General features: G+C 48.1%; 1 pseudogene across 3 annotated transcripts in view; it reads left to right on the top strand.

Moving 5' to 3' along the window:
• The window catches only part of LOC147706490 (epidermal differentiation-specific protein pseudogene), a 104150-nt pseudogene that overhangs the window by 71312 nt on the left and 17086 nt on the right, over nt 1–15752 (top strand). Inside the window, exon 1 of one of the 3 annotated variants that reach the window (XR_015297643.1) lies at nt 7409–7538. The exons of 1 other annotated variant lie outside the window; for it this stretch is intronic. The product of XR_015297643.1 is annotated as an epidermal differentiation-specific protein pseudogene, transcript variant X1 (transcript). Of the gene's footprint in view, nt 1–7408; nt 7539–15752 lie in introns of those variants that run through there. One more of the 3 variants, XR_015297644.1, reaches the window with a different exon arrangement.

Genomic DNA, 15752 nt, shown 5'->3' with positions numbered 1-15752 from the left:
AGTGGCATGAAGGTCAAAGGGATGTCAGCTGTCGGAATGTGGAAACACTGGTGTGTGAGGCAGAGCCAGTACTCGTTTGTCATGGAGACAAAAGTGTACAAGTTTTCCACTTTCTCATTGAAGGAAAATGTCCCATAACTAGTGTGCCAGCGAAAGAGGGAGCTAGGGTTAATGCCGCATTCAAGCCTCTCTGATCGGAGTTTTCAGCTGTTGAAAAGTGGGTCAAAGGAGGGATGTCTGTGTGGTGTGTAACTGACTCATCTCCAACCCCGCCGGCCTCTCGGATGCATCAGGAATCCTCGCAGGTATGCTGTTCGTTCGTAGTATGGGGTAAGCTACCAGCACGCACCGGTCGAAGAAGAGTGCAGGGAAGTGCTTGCTCACGCTGCCTGGCCTGGCATCCTGTCAGTTTTTAGTCATCTTGGGATCAAACGAGTATGTATTTGTCGTGGGCGGGGTGAGTTGTACATCTGTTACCTGAAGTACATTTTATTTTGTGGCATCAGTGTGTATTGTAATGACGTATCTAAGGTGATTAATTAGATGCATTTTATATTGACTTTAAGTTGAGAAAATACAGGAAAGATTGTGATGTGAATAGCTGAAGGAACCAGAGTACCTCAGAGTTTCCCTAGAAAACAACTTCAAAATACTAACCTTGATGTCTGATGTGGTGTGAAAAACTGCAAGTACCAGAATGCCTCTCTGGGGGTCTCACTGAAGAAAGTGTTTCAGAATGCGCAGAGAGTTGAAGGGAGTAACGTGGTGATTGTTGGAAGGTTTAATATGTGTGACCTTAGCAGGGTTTCAGTTTTCAGAGGAAGTGTGTCTGAAATTAATTGCACAGTAGTTCCAGTGAAAGCTGCGGATGTCAGAGCTTTCAAACCAGTACCAGCGGCAGCCGTACAAACCTTCTCCTAAACTCAGCACAGCATAGGAAGGTTGTCATAGGCCCCATTTCAAGCAGGGGATTCTCTGGTCAAAGCTGTGTCACGAGTGGCAAATAACATTGCCATAGGAGGCCATCACGGTAGCTCAGTGGGCTGTGTGCCTACTTGCAAGTCGGAGCTAAGTGGCTGCGACAGACACAGTCTGGTCCAGCCTGCTCTTTCCCAGCACTGCACAGTCGATGAGTGTATTTATTGTATAGTTAAAACCGTTACAAGAGTGTGTGTGTTCTAAGGTTAATATGGGTAAATGATAACAGCATACGCAAAGATTAGATTGTCCTCTATAGCTCATAAAAATTGGCGATTTCCTAAATGATAAATAATTCAATCTTATTGCTTTATTAACCTTCCTGCTTCCTAAAATTTGATTGAAAATGCACCATTATCCCACTCTTTTTTTCAAAATTAGGTTGATCAGGCTCGCTTGCTCGCCGCGGTGCAATACGACAATTTTACGCCCCACCACTTTCAAATGTCACCAGCCGCCACTGAGCTTTAGTGAGACTGAGGGGCGTAACACAGCCCCCCGCGGCGCGTTAGGGGGGGGGGGGGGCTCACTCGGAGCCAGCATCATGATGGTGCTCACGCCCGGGCCCGGTCGGGCCTCAGAGGCTCTTCATCGATTAATTACATAGGACTGAATTAAACGGTGCGCAAGCTCAACCGCGCACACGCGGGCCCGGCAGGGCCTCCAAGGCGCTTCATTAATTAAACGGCGAGTGAGCGGCGCGCAGTTGCCTTCTGGGTGGGGCTGGGGACCAATGCCATTGAATTTGTCTTGCGCATTGTGGAGCGCAGTTAAAGTGCGCGTGACTTGAGAGGTGAGGCATCCCAGGACCCAGCCACGCCAGAAACATGGAGGGAGACTACCAGGCAAGGCCTTTTTCACGTATGTTCGAATGTGTGACACGTGCAACGCGTAGATTTTACAGAGCGCCTCGCACATCACTTCTGCAACTTCAGCCTGCTGTAAGTATTATATCGTTTTACCAATAGAATGCTGTCCACACAGGTGCACTCATAGATTGCGGAAATGCTTGTACTGCACATGTCGTTACTCTTTAGAGTCCGCCTGTGAGGAAGCGTGCACGGCTGTGTTGCTACAGTGCTGGGGCATCACGAGTGCAAGTTCTTTTTCATGAAAAAACACAGTGTTGAGGTGCGTGTTGTGAATGTTTCGTTGAGAAGGCGAGATTTATTTTGAAATACTGAGGTTTTCGTTTTCGGATATTGGAACTGGTGAGTAGAGAGCTCATCTCTGTGAGGTATTTCAGTCACAGGGACGTCTGTTCCGGAGAGTAAGGGCGTCTATGCCACTTCGCCAGGAAGGAGAGACAGCGGCATTTACTCGGACGGTCAGAGGTGGTCTCGGAGGGTTTTGACACCTCAGCAGTCCTGATAGAAGTAATGGGAGTACCTATGGGAATGCCAATCAATCAAGGCTCTGAGGGGGGGGGGGCGGTTGCTCCTACTGCTTGAACAGCCAGGTCTTGAGTAATCTTCTGAAGGTTAGTAGGTCCTGGGTTTGCCATAGGAGGATGGGGAGCGTGTTCCAGGTCTTGGCGTCGAGGTGGGAGTACCTATGGGAGTATCAATGGGAGTATTGAACGCGAGGTTCTCTTCCTCTTTGTGCTACGTTCCTTCAAACATTTTGAAGCCATTTTTACTTGAAAAACCTCCTCTTATATGTTTGTATGTTTTTCGTTCTTTTTACAAAGTTCAATGTTTTCTCTTCACATCTGCCACTTGAGCCTCTGCTACCAATTGGAGATGATGTGTTCCTTTAACTCCATTTTTGGGACAATGCCCTTTTGCTAGATTCTCTTATTTTATTGCAGAGCTGTTTCTTTTTTGAGCTACATAATGTTAATGTCACTTCGGTTTTATTTTTAAGGCCAAGTATTCCACTTGGGGATTGCTGGGTCCCCTTGCTCAAGGGGCTGTCTTGTGACTCCCTCAGTGTCCCTCTGGTTAGGTCTCTCTTGAGCTCCCTTGAGATGCTGGTGTGATCTTCCAAGACTTAGAAGAGATTGTTTAGTACATCTATCAATACGGTAGCTCACGAGCAAGCAGTTTTCATCTTGAAGTGATTTTCAGATCCATGTGATCTGGACTGGTGGGAGCACTGGAGTCTCTTAGGAAACTCAAGTCTCACAAAACATGTGATGACAAAGGCAACGCTCAGAACAGGAGGCGCCCTCACTCCAGCTTCCCTTCATGCACTGCACATGACGAGGCAACAGCACCAGCACAATGTTCCCTCACACAGTTGACTTCATGCAACTCCCCCCCCCCCACACACACACACTGAGTAGGACCACCACTGGCAGCACCAGTGCAACATTCCCGCACAGAGAATACCCGCATCACAGGTGGCTTCAAGCATCCCCCTCCACACACGCCAACACTCTGAGCAGGAACAGCATGTCCGGCACTTGGACCACCTTCCCTCACACACAGAGCAGAATAGGCAACATCAATTGAAGGTTCCCTCTCACATAGAACAGATACAGTATTGAAGGGGTCTATAAACTTGAGAAGTTAACGACTTGTTACTTTGCCACTTTCAACTATACCAGCTTTGCAAAGTGCAAGTTGGTGACATAAAAAAAAAGAAATCGGGGGGGGGGGGGGGTTTGTAAGGGATCTTGGGTGGCAACGGCAACTTTGCACGCTGAGCCACAGACGCGAGGTATCTGGTGGTTCCATCCCATAGTATGTGTGGAAGCACACAAAGGCCTATATTTACTGATCTTTCACACAACACAGTGCCTCAAGGCAACTTGCTGTGCTGCATTAAGTGGAGGGAGAGAGCAGAAATGTGCCATATCTTAAAAGATGTCTGCACTCTCATGGCACTGACGCTCTTCAGGCATCCTATCTCCAATGCGAGCATCCTTGCACCATGGCACAAGGGTGCCCGAGTAATGGGCAGGATTGTTTTTGTACAGGAAGGCATACCTTCCTGCGCAAAAACCATCCCTTGAGGCTTTTTCCACTTCCTATGTGGCTTACCGCTGCACAAGCAGTCGGCCCTCTTAAGAGGGCAGGTCCATAGGGCCTCACACTGGCACACTCATCCTGGCTCCACTCATAGGGACCCCTGTGACAGTCCCTCTCTTCAGGCGCTCTCCCCGCATCATTTCCAGCACCTGGGGGGATGGGGCCAGTTACTTATACTTGCCCCACCCAGGTGCCGGCCTCTTTGTTTCCCTGCTGGACACGCTGTCCACAGGTGCCGACCTCTTTGTGCCATGTCTTGTCATGCTCTTGAGTCAGGAGGCAGCATCAGTGGTTTCTTGCGGTGAGTCTGGGGCCCATTGGGGCAGTTTCTCTAGCCTCCTGACTGCACCCTCTAGGGCCGAATGCTCCTGCCTCTGGACGTTTTGGGGCATGCCTGGCGCAGCGCTATGGGGAGGAACAATATAAGCAGCACATTTTTCTGCCCTGGGCTATAGCTCTGTGGCAAATTTTGATGCATTTGGTGTCACAAGCACCCCCACCGCAAGACGAGTGTTCGAGGTTTGGCGAAAGGGCAAGGTCATCTTTCTGTGTAAACATGCACTCTTCAGTCAGGTTATAGCACAGTGCTAACGCTGCTAGGCTGCGGTTCGATGCAGAATGCAGCACACATAGAAAGAGGAAGTAACAAGGAGACATAAAGATATTTCTCCTCCTTACGCCATCCCCTGGGAGGTGTAGCTATTTGATGCAATCCCAAATTTACAAACCTTTGTAAATCTGGCATGGCATGAAATCCGTGGGTGGATGCACGTAATGCCCATGATCCACTTCTGGAACACCTCCCAGAATGAAATGCAATGCAGTGCATCGCAAGCAACTGTGTTGCATTACAGTTCTTTACAAAGCCATATAATGTGGTGCAAATCGCCCTTTGCATGGCTTCCTAAATATCGACTAATATTTTGCATAGTGGCTGTGCCACAAAAGTGGCACAACCACGAAGCAAATTTTAGTAAATATGGCTTCTAGTCTGTAAACTTGGACCCAGATTTTTGAAACCCTTGGGTTGCCGTTATATCATGCAAGGTGGTGCAAGGCAACACCGGGGCTTCAGCGAGATTTACTAAGCCATGCAAAGCCAGCCTGTATGGCTCTGCATGGCTTAGTAAATCCAGAGTAACACAAAGCAGCACAAGTCGATGCCTTGCATTACTCTGCGTTGGGAAGGGGACTAATATACCCGACCAAAACAGAGGCGTAATAGGGAGAAATATCTTTATTGCTCCTCGTTATTTCCTCTTTCAAGGTGTACTGCATCCTGCACCAAAAGGAGAAAGAGGAAAATGCATCTGAAAATAGTTTTTGTGCTGAATTTGTCCCTTCCCGCACAACCAAAATCCTACCTGTAACACAGGAATGCTTCACCCATGCTGTAAGCGTGCATTTGCGCTAGGTTGCAGTGTGTGCGCCAGCGCAGAGAGAGAACAGGAATGTGCCATAGATTAGTACATTTGACACATTCCTGTTCTCGCCATTTGATGCAGTGCAGCAAGTTGTGTTGCGCCAAAGTTAGTAAATTTGTGCCTTGGTGTTTTTATGCACCACTCAGTTCCGACCACATACCTCATAGTGTCTATACCTGACATGTGTATGGATCTACACGCTCGCTTGCATGGCTCTACGGCTTTCCGCCATGTGACAGGGACATGCTGGATTGCTTGCTTTTTTATTTATGGACGGATGAGACCCTATGCACGGAGGGTAGGGCTCGAGATATACTCTAATAAGCTACAATGACACCTTTTCAATGTATTTTGTAAACACAGATCGATTGACAAATCCAGCAGCATTCTCTTCCACCCACAGCAATGTCATTATTTAAAGATTGAGAAACTGTACTGTTTTTGTAAAAATTTCTTCTAATAAAATCTTTTGAAATAAAAAAAAAGAAAGTTTCTTGAACTAAATGCGTTGGCTGAAAAGCGCAAACAGGTGTTGAAACATCTGAAAGATAAATGATCAAAAGATGCACAGGGGCATAACAAAGGGCCCACAGCCCCTGCAGTGCGGGGGACGAGCTCTAGAGGGCCCCCTCAGCACAGTACATGGCCTGAGAGCTCCGGAGTAAGTCCGGAGGGGGCACCTCCATGCACTTTGCAGGGGGGCCCCTGAGGTTTCGTTTCGCCACTGGAGAGCCTACACCTACAACGTCAACTTCCCACCCCTCGTCTTTGTACCGTGGGGCATCTGCTCACACTCAAGTACCGTCTTAAGAAGTGTGGGAACAGCTTTATTTTTAGTATTTCTTTCATTTCCATGCCACTTTCAGACATTTATCATTGATCATTTCTCAGTTCCCACATTTTGCTTCTTTTGCTCGGAGGCAAAAATGGAAAGTAACTGGAAAAACACTAAATCAGCTGTTGTTTGAATGAATGATTGGATTTGTATCGCGTGCGGTTGCTGAATGAGTGTTTCGGCGCTAAGGCAAGAACCCGGCGGGAGAGCAAGGCTTAAACATATGGTTGATTAGGACTGTTTGAAAGTTCGCTGTCCATAAATCCCAATTTTTAGCCAGAATGAAATCCGAAAGCGCTAAACACAGCTCCATTTTCATGCAATAGCTGTTCTAAATCCAAAACGAAATATATGAAGCTTACAGCAGCCTCTACAATTGATCAGGTTTCTTGATTTTATGCCATCGCTGCGTGCAGGTGACTCTACTCCCGTTTTGGGTTCAGGACATCAGTGGTAAGGTTGGGGTGGTGGAGGAGTTTGGACTGAGTATGGGTCTGGGGCAGATTCAAAGAATAGGTAATATTTATCATTTGCCTACACGACTCAACACAGCAAGACCTCTTGCCACACTGGTCTATGTGAAAGGGAACGGACAGGAATGCATCATATCTCCCGCAATACGGTGCGTTCCTGCTGTCTCGCTGTGCTGGCACACTGTTGGCTGCATCACGCCAATGCAGGAGGCAGCAGTGGCGGTGAGGCTCATTCACTGAATGGGGTGACGCGCAGCATGGTTCTTGCCGCCTTTATATCGATCAAGGCCTCCATATAGCCCATCTGTAGATATTGATGAGGTTCTTGTATGTTTGCTTCTCTTCTGGGATTCATCAGTCTCAGTTTGTTGGTGTGAGTGCACTCAGTGACTGACACACCAGGCCATCTTACCAGAGGTGACAGGCTCCGTCGGTTACTGGCTCTGAGCTGGAGCTTGAGTAGGCCATACCCATTTATTTGCCTATGCATCGGGCTTGTATTGCCTCATTTATGCCAACAAATGCTCAGAATTCATGCTTCTTATCACTTTCTCATGCACATAGGGTAGTTACACAGTCTCACCGCAATGCATGGTTTACTCGTCACCTTCTAAACATTCCACATCTGGTAGCAGGTCCTGGTGCCTACGGCTGAAAGGCTGAACATATTGATTAATCCACTTTAATACGTTATATTATGTTGTGTTGCCTACAACTAATACAGGTGTGCTGTGTTTCATTTCTCCTTGTAGATCCAGTGATAATTGTTACCTGTGTCCTGCGAGATTTGTCAACATCAAGAAGGAGTCCCTCAGAAGTCACTTAAGTCGCTGGGAAAACATTTTGTGAAGAGGTAAGTGTAAAAACTCAGAGACTTGGGGATCCCATCTTATCTTTTAAGCATGTTTGAGAGGCTGCATGAAGCCAATTTTGCGCAAGTTAGATGCGGGAAAGAGGGCGAGCTAACTCAACAATTTCCCGTTGAGAAGGGGGTGAGGCAGGGGTGTGTGCTTGCTCCTACCCTGTTTTGTGTCTTTCTCAACAAATTGACTGCGCAAGTTAATGAGGTTATGGACAATGATGCCCCCAAAGTGGCAAATTCTAAGGTCCTAGCACTTTTGTTCGTGGACGATACCCTTTTAATGTCCAAGTCACCAATGGGAATTCAGAGGGTCTGGGCAGTTCTGTAATCTACTGTAATAACAAGGGGCTGGAAATCAACACCATAAAAACCAAATGTATGGTCTTCAATCCAGCCAAGACAACACGCCCTAATCCCAGCCTAAATGGCTTGGTTCTGGAAAAGGTCTCTGTATTTGACTATCCAGGTGTAACCATGACCGAGAATAGGGAGTGGGGGCCACTAATTCCCAAAGCCAACCTCAAATTAGCCCAGACCATGGGAGGAATTGCAAAATTACTGAGAGATTCTTCCTTTAAACCTCCTGACCCTATCCTAGAGATTTATAAGGTGCAGGCCAGGGCCTCATCAATGTATGGGGCTGAACTGTGGGGTCACTGTTCTTGGAGCCAATTGAGCAAAGCTGAGAATAGCTTTTTAAGACAGACTCTGGGTCTCCCCTCTAGTACCCCTTTAATTCCGCTGAGACTCGATTTGGATATTAGGTCAATAGGAGATGAGGCTGCATTAAGACCCCTAACCTAATGGCGAAGACTATGGGTGACCCCAGAGTTGGAAGCATACCAGTTAGAAATAAAAGGGCTTTTGGTCTTCTGGGGTGCAGAGAAAAAGATCCCTTGGTTTACATACCTAAAGGAAGAGTGCAGCAGGATAGGTAATCCTAGTCTCTGGAGCGACCCCTAGGTAGCAGGCTTGGCAACCTCGCATGTGGAACTGGTCAAAACTCATGATTACATAAATTGGCAGTTATTTGTGGGAACCAGGGCAATCTCACAGCAGATTTTCTCAAACACAAAGTTGAATACAAATTTGAGCCTTTCCTGGATGATATCTTGCCTCCCCTAGCTAGGAAATGATATCTACAGTTTAGATTCTGCACCCGTCCCCTCCGTACCTTTACTGCAAGTTGGTCTAGCACGGCCTCGCGAGGGTGCCCCATCTGTAGACCCCAAGACAGAACTTCATATTTTATTTTTTTGTCCAGGATACAAACTTGCTAGGCAATGTTGGCTCAAACAGTTGTGTAGGAATCTGGGGTTTGTGCATTGTCAGGAGGCATACAGAGTGTCAAAATCTGATTGTCTGCATTGCATTGGCTGTGTTTTATTCAAAGTGTGTCACGATCTCCACTGTCTCCGCGCACGAACTCACATCTTTTTGGCCCTCATAGCACTCCATTGCTCCTTGTTGTTGTTGTTGGTCGGCCATTTCCCAGGTTGACCCGAGCCCTCCCTCGACCTCGCCCCCGCCTCCCTGCTGACCCTCCCACGCTCCGCCCCCTCCACTCTCCATTTATGTCAGATGTACCAACGCGCAGCGTCCACGCGCTACGTCCGCGCCAAAGGTGCGCCAAAGGTAAGCCCGTCTACGCCCGTCTGCGCCTGGACCGCGCCCAGCGCCAGAGCCCCTGGTCCTCGTAATGTCCACCCCTCCCGCATTACTTATGATGCCACCACCCTCCTAGCCCTCAACTCCGGTCGTTCCCTCAACTGCGTTCAAGCCTCCCCTGGACACACCCATGGACCCTTTTCCTGCAACTCCTGCAAGTTCGACGGCACCAAGAACAACTCCTCATCTACGATCACACAACAGATATCCGACCCCAACCACCTACAATGCATCCTGCTCAACACCCGATCGGTCCACAGGCACGCCATTGACCTCTGGAATCTACTAGACACCATCTCTCCGGACGTCGCCTTCCTAACAGAAACATGGATGAACGCCACATCAGCCCCAGACATCACCATTGCCATCCCGGAAGACTATAAGATCATACGCAAGGACCGTACCGACCACACAGGAGGAGGTATCGCTATCGTCCATAAGAAATCCATCCGCATCTCAACCAGCTCAGACGTCAATCTCGCCAACTCTGAACACCTTCACTTCCAGATCCACATCGACCCCAAAACCACACTCAGAGGCACCCTCCTTTACAGGCCACCAGGACCCCGCGCACAGTTTAGTGAAGACATCGCGGACTTCATCACTCCACACGCGCTCCCCTCCAAGGATTACATCCTTTTGGGAGACCTCAACTTTCACCTTGAAAAGAACAACGACCGCAACACCACCACCCTTTTGGACAACCTCGCCAACCTCGGACTTAAACAACTTGTCACCACCTCCACCCACATCGCAGGTCACACACTCGACCCTATCTTCACCTCCAGCAAACATGTCTCCTTCAGCCACACCACAGATCTCCTTTGGACTGACCACAGCTGCGTTCACTTCACCTACAACAAGCCCACTTCCAACAACCACCCCCAACCCACTCTGCAAAGAAACTGGAACAAAATCACCATCGACCAGATCTCCTCATCGCTTCTTCATAACCCCCCAGCCCACTCCTCAAACCCAGACCAAGCAGCCACCAACCTCACCCAATGGTTATCCAACAGCGCCGACATCTTAGCACCACTGAAAAAACGACAAATCAAACTAGGCAGCAAGAAGGCCTCCTGGTTCAACGATGATCTTAAGAAATCCAAGAAACTCTGCCGCTCCCTTGAGAAGACCTGGAAAAAAGACCCAACCACCAGCACCAAGGTCGCCTTCAAAAACGCCACCCGCATACACCACCAACTGATCCGGAATGCCAAGAAAGCCGCTCTCAAGGACCGACTAGATAACAACGCCCACAACAGCAAGGAATTATTCAACATCGTCAAGGAATTTACCAACCCCTCGGCCAACTCCAACGACATCACCCCCTCTCAAGCCCTCTGCGACTCCCTAGCCTCATTCTTCCACAACAAAATTGCAGACATCCACAACAGCTTCGACAACCGACCCGAAGACCAACCCACCCAACCCCCTACAGGACCCCCACCCCCCCTGAACATCCTCAATGACTGGAAGCCAATCTCCACTGAGGACACCATCCGTCTGATGAACTCTATCCACTCAGGATCCCCCACAGACCCATGCCCTCACCACATCTTTAACAAAGCAGACTCCATTATAGCACCGCACCTCCGAGACGTCATCAACTGCTCCCTCAACTCCGCAACCTTCCCGGAAAGCTGGAAACATGCCGAACTCAGCGCCTTCCTGAAGAAACCCACAGCTGACCCCACCAAACTCAAAAACTACCGCCCTATCTCACTCCTTCCATTCCCGGCCAAAGTCATCGAGAAAGCGGTCAACAACCAGCTCGCCGCATTCCTCGAAACCAACAAATCCCTCGACTCCTCACAATCCGGCTTCCGAGCCAAGCACAGCACTGAAACCGCCCTCATCGCAGCAACAGACGACATTCGAACTCTACTGGACAATGGAGACACAGTCGCCCTCATCCTCCTCGACCTCTCCGCAGCCTTCGACATGGTCTGTCATAGCACCCTTTTACAACGCCTCAGAAACGTCAGAATCCATGGAAATGCGCTGGAATGGATCACCTCGTTCCTCACCGGAAGAACCCAGAGAGTCCGCCTCCCACCATTCAAGTCAGAGGCCACTGAAGTCATCTGCGGCGTACCCCAAGGGTCCTCACTCAGCCCCACCCTCTTCAACGTATACATGAGCCCCCTCGCGGCCATCGCACGCCAACACAACCTCAACATCATCTCCTACGCCGACGACACTCAACTGATCCTATCACTCACCAAAGACCCGAACATGGCCAAAACCAACCTGCATGAAGGAATGAAAGAAGTAGCAGAATGGATGAAGCACAGCCGTCTGAAACTGAACTCAGACAAAACAGAAAAAATCATCCTAGGCACCTCCCCCTCCGCCTGGGATGACTCTTGGTGGCCAGAGGCCCTTGGAAAAGCACCTATCCCGACGGACCACGCACGCAACCTGGGCGTCATCCTGGATTCTTCACTCTCGATGAACAGACAAGTCAACGCCGTTTCTTCATCTTGCTTCAACATTCTTCGCATGCTCAAAAAAACATTTCGCTGGATCCCCACCGAAACTAGAAAAACAGTCACTCACGCTCTGGTCACGAGCCGACTGGACTACGGAAACACCCTCTACGCCGGTACCACCGCAAAAATCCAGAAAAAACTCCAACGCATCCAGAACGCTTCAGCCAGGCTCATATTAGACATACCGCGTAAAGAACACATCTCTGGCCACCTGAAAAACCTCCACTGGCTCCCCGTCAATAAGAGGATTACTTTCCGGCTCCTAACCCACGCACACAAAGCACTCTACGAAATCGGACCCGAATGCCTCAACACACGACTGTCCTTCTACACCCCCTCCCGCCAGCTACGATCCTCCAACCAAGCCCTTGCCACTGTACCTCGCATCAACAAAACCACCATGGGAGGTAGATCCTTCTCCTACCTGGCAGCTAAAACCTGGAACTCACTTCCCACTCATCTTCGCCTTACTCAGAACCACCTAGCATTAGGAAAGCAACTTAAAACGTGGATATTTGACAAGTAATTCCCCACCCTTCCTCAAGCGCCTTGAGACCCTCTGGGTATGTAGCGCGCTATAAAAATTTATTGACTTGACTTGACATTGTATTGGGAGTCTCCCGATTCCTACGCTCAATGTAGCATAGACACTGGATTCTTTTAAAAAATGATGAAGAAAACTGAGAAATTGCCTCCCTCCTCTCACCGCAGACTGTTTCTGATTCTCATACTTACATGATACATGTTGTGAGAACATATATAATTCTTTTTTATATAAAATGTGAGTAGCAATGATCAATTAGATTGTAGTCTAGAATGGCAATGTCAAACAGGACCATGCTCCACAAAATCATCTGGTACTGGGCGGCCTCTTTTTATAATAATTGTTTACCCTTTTTATTATTAGGTGTTATTTATTGTTTTGTATACACATTTTCAAGGCCTATGGACTGAACTAAAGGTCAAGGAAGCACCAATGTAATGTCTCATTTTTAATTGTGTGTTAATATTCAAAATGTATGAATGTTATTATGTATCTTTTATGCTTTTTCTAAACCGAAATAAAGATTACTGAATCAAAAAACTTTACACCAAAGGTTTCTCATTAGGAAGCAAACTCTCAGGGAGGAGCAGGGATAAAAGGAACAAGGCTTCCATGTTGATTGACAGAGGGCCTCATTAGTATAGCAGTCAGACTGCCACCAACAGGCCGTCAGTGGCGGTCCAACCGACATTCAGCAGAGTGGTCCGACTGCGGCATTATGATGCGGTCAGTTAGACAGCATCGGTCCGAGGGACCAACAGATGCTTCTGATGGGCTCAAGGAGCCAGTCGGGCCGTCAGTCGGATTGTATTCCCTACAATAGGGGTGGTGTCAGTGCAGGCATTGCCATAGGGAATACGATGTTCCTTTCCAACTGCCTTACCATAGGGGTCTTACCGCCATGGAAAAGCTGTGGGAAAGGGACATTGAAGGCCCCTAGCAGGGCCCTCGTCACCCGTGGCCCTCCGCTATGAGGCCTGGGGGACACCTGTGGTACCTCTCCAAACTTCCATACCCCATGTGCTATGCACCATATTGTTCCTGGCATACAGTGCATGGATGTTTAAAAACATTGCAGCGTGTTCTGCCGCCCCTTTTGGGCCACAGCACAAGCCGCAATGGAAAAAGCCATGATTCTGGCTGCCTACACGGTGGTCACATCTTAATTTGCTGGGTGGGTCCCCAGCTACTTGTCAATCGCTCCCAATCCCGCTGAGATAGTAATAGGGCCCCAAGTCTCACAATGTACTGCATCGACCCCACATTTGCACAGGATGGTTACATTTGTTTTTGGGTGCCTGAGGCATGGTTTGCTGCTCGGTATTGCATCTGTGGGCAGCCTAGCAGTGCTGTACCCACATGGCACCCAATGTGATGCTTTCTGACGTCACCCTATGTTCTAGCCTCTGTTCCAGTACCTTGTCTAATGCAATGCAACTGACTGTAGAGCTGTGTAGGTTGAGGGTTATGTGTCTGCACTGTCAGCTCCCATATCCATCATGAGACCAGCTCCATAATCATCACTTCTTGTCATTTTTGTGTTTCAGTGGCTTTTTACTGATGCCAGACTTACTTTTTATACGCAGTCATTCTGTCATTTAAAGTTTAAAACTATCAGGCCACTGAAGAATCAGTCCAATCAAAAATGCAAGCACCTCAAGCAAGCCCTGACGCTCTTACCATGTCCCTAAATATCTTGACATATAAATATTGCAATGCACAAATATCATTGACAAGAATATCATTTTTGAGGAATGTAATAGCGTTTTAATAATATTGATGTTTTATTGTAGTTTTCAATAATATAGTGGTGAAATATATAGTTGTAAAATTATTTGGATGTGTTTAATTGATATACTACATTTATGTGCTGCTATTGTTTATATGAATGTTATTATTTTTTCAAAATAAGCTAGCAGTTTTAAGTTAATTAGAATGTTTTATGTATTAATGTTTTATTTAATTTTCAATAGTGATTTATAGAGTTTTAGCGGATTGTTGGTTTTGTAGATAGAGAATGCGGGAACTGAATTAGAATTTTGTTATATCATTTTATTTTATTATATGATTGATATTTAATATGTAAAGTATGTAATATTGATTTATGTTGCTATATGTTATTTGCAGACAGTTAAGTAAAACGAATTATCAATTAATCTATAATATTTATGGGTCGGTGGCAGACTGGCTCACGTCAGCCAGCGACATTTTTGCTCCCCTAACTAGGTTTCCCCAATCCCGGCACAGTAACTCCCACAAATGGTTTACCCCCCATCTTAAGACCCTTCACCTGGAACTTCGACAGCTTGAGCGTAAGTGGAGGAGAGACTACAGCTCTCTAAGCAGAGATGCCTATGTGGCCGCCCGCAATAGGTACAAACTGGCCATCGCCGCTGCAAAAAAAGCTTACGCGTCAGGGAAAATCCTATCTGCCCCCTGCCAGTCGAAAGAAATCTTTAAAGTTCTAAATGAATTTACCTCCGACCCTAGGACGCTGCCAACTCAGGCCCCCACACAGGAAGCATGCAATACCATTAGCACCTTTTTCATTGAAAAAATTGTATTGATTAGGGACACCATCCCAGTCATTCCTCCTGGCGCTGGATCTGTTTCCCCTCCCCACAACACTTTCTCATTTACACAACTTCCCCTTCTAGATTCTACTTCTCTGGCCACTCTCGCCACTCGCATCAAGTCTGGTTCCCCAGACGACTGCTTCCCCCCCTCCGTACTCCGGGACATCTGCCATTCTCTACCCGACGGCATCCTCCCTCTGTTAAACTCCTCTCTCTCCTCCGGCACGGTGCCTGGCGCCTTCAAGGAGGCTGTGTTGGTGCCCCTTCTGAAGAAGCCAGGGGCTGACCCTGCCGTCCCGGCAAATTACCGCCCTATCTCTCTCCTACCTTTCTTTTCTAAAATCCTGGAAGCCCACGTCACCACCTGTCTCTCTCAGTTTATCGAGAGTTCCAACTTCCTCGAGGCCAACCAAGCTGGCTTCAGACCCGGCCACTCTACGGAGACAGTGATCTTGGCCGTGCTGGATGCCTTGAGAGACGGTGTCGACAAGGGTACCCCCCAGGCCTTGGTATTATTAGATCTGTCAGCCGCCTTCGACACGGTGGATCATAACATCCTTCTCCACCGTGTCGAGCAGGCTGGCATCCAAGGCCTGGCGTTGGCCTGGGTCAAATCCTTTTTGACCGGCAGGTCTCAGACCCTTAGTCTGGGCACTTTTAGGGCTCCCAGGGAGCATTCGCCCTGTGGGGTCCCCCAGGGTTCTTCTCTATCCCCTTTTCTTTTCAATCTTTATCTTCGCCCCCTTCTCTTTTCACTGAGGCAGTGGGACGTCACCGTGTTTAATTATGCGGACGACCTACAACTCATCTTTTCTCTTAACTCTCCCTTTGCTATTCCCAACTTTCAGGCAGTCATGTCCCACATCCTTCATTGGATGGGCCACAACCAGCTAAAATTGAACCCCGGTAAGACGGAGCTCCT

Source organism: Lissotriton vulgaris, chromosome 7, assembly GCF_964263255.1.
Source record: "Lissotriton vulgaris chromosome 7, aLisVul1.2, whole genome shotgun sequence".
NCBI lineage: Eukaryota > Metazoa > Chordata > Amphibia > Caudata > Salamandridae > Lissotriton > Lissotriton vulgaris.
Note: the sequence above shows the minus strand (reverse complement) of the source record. Positions and strands in the feature narration are given on the sequence as shown.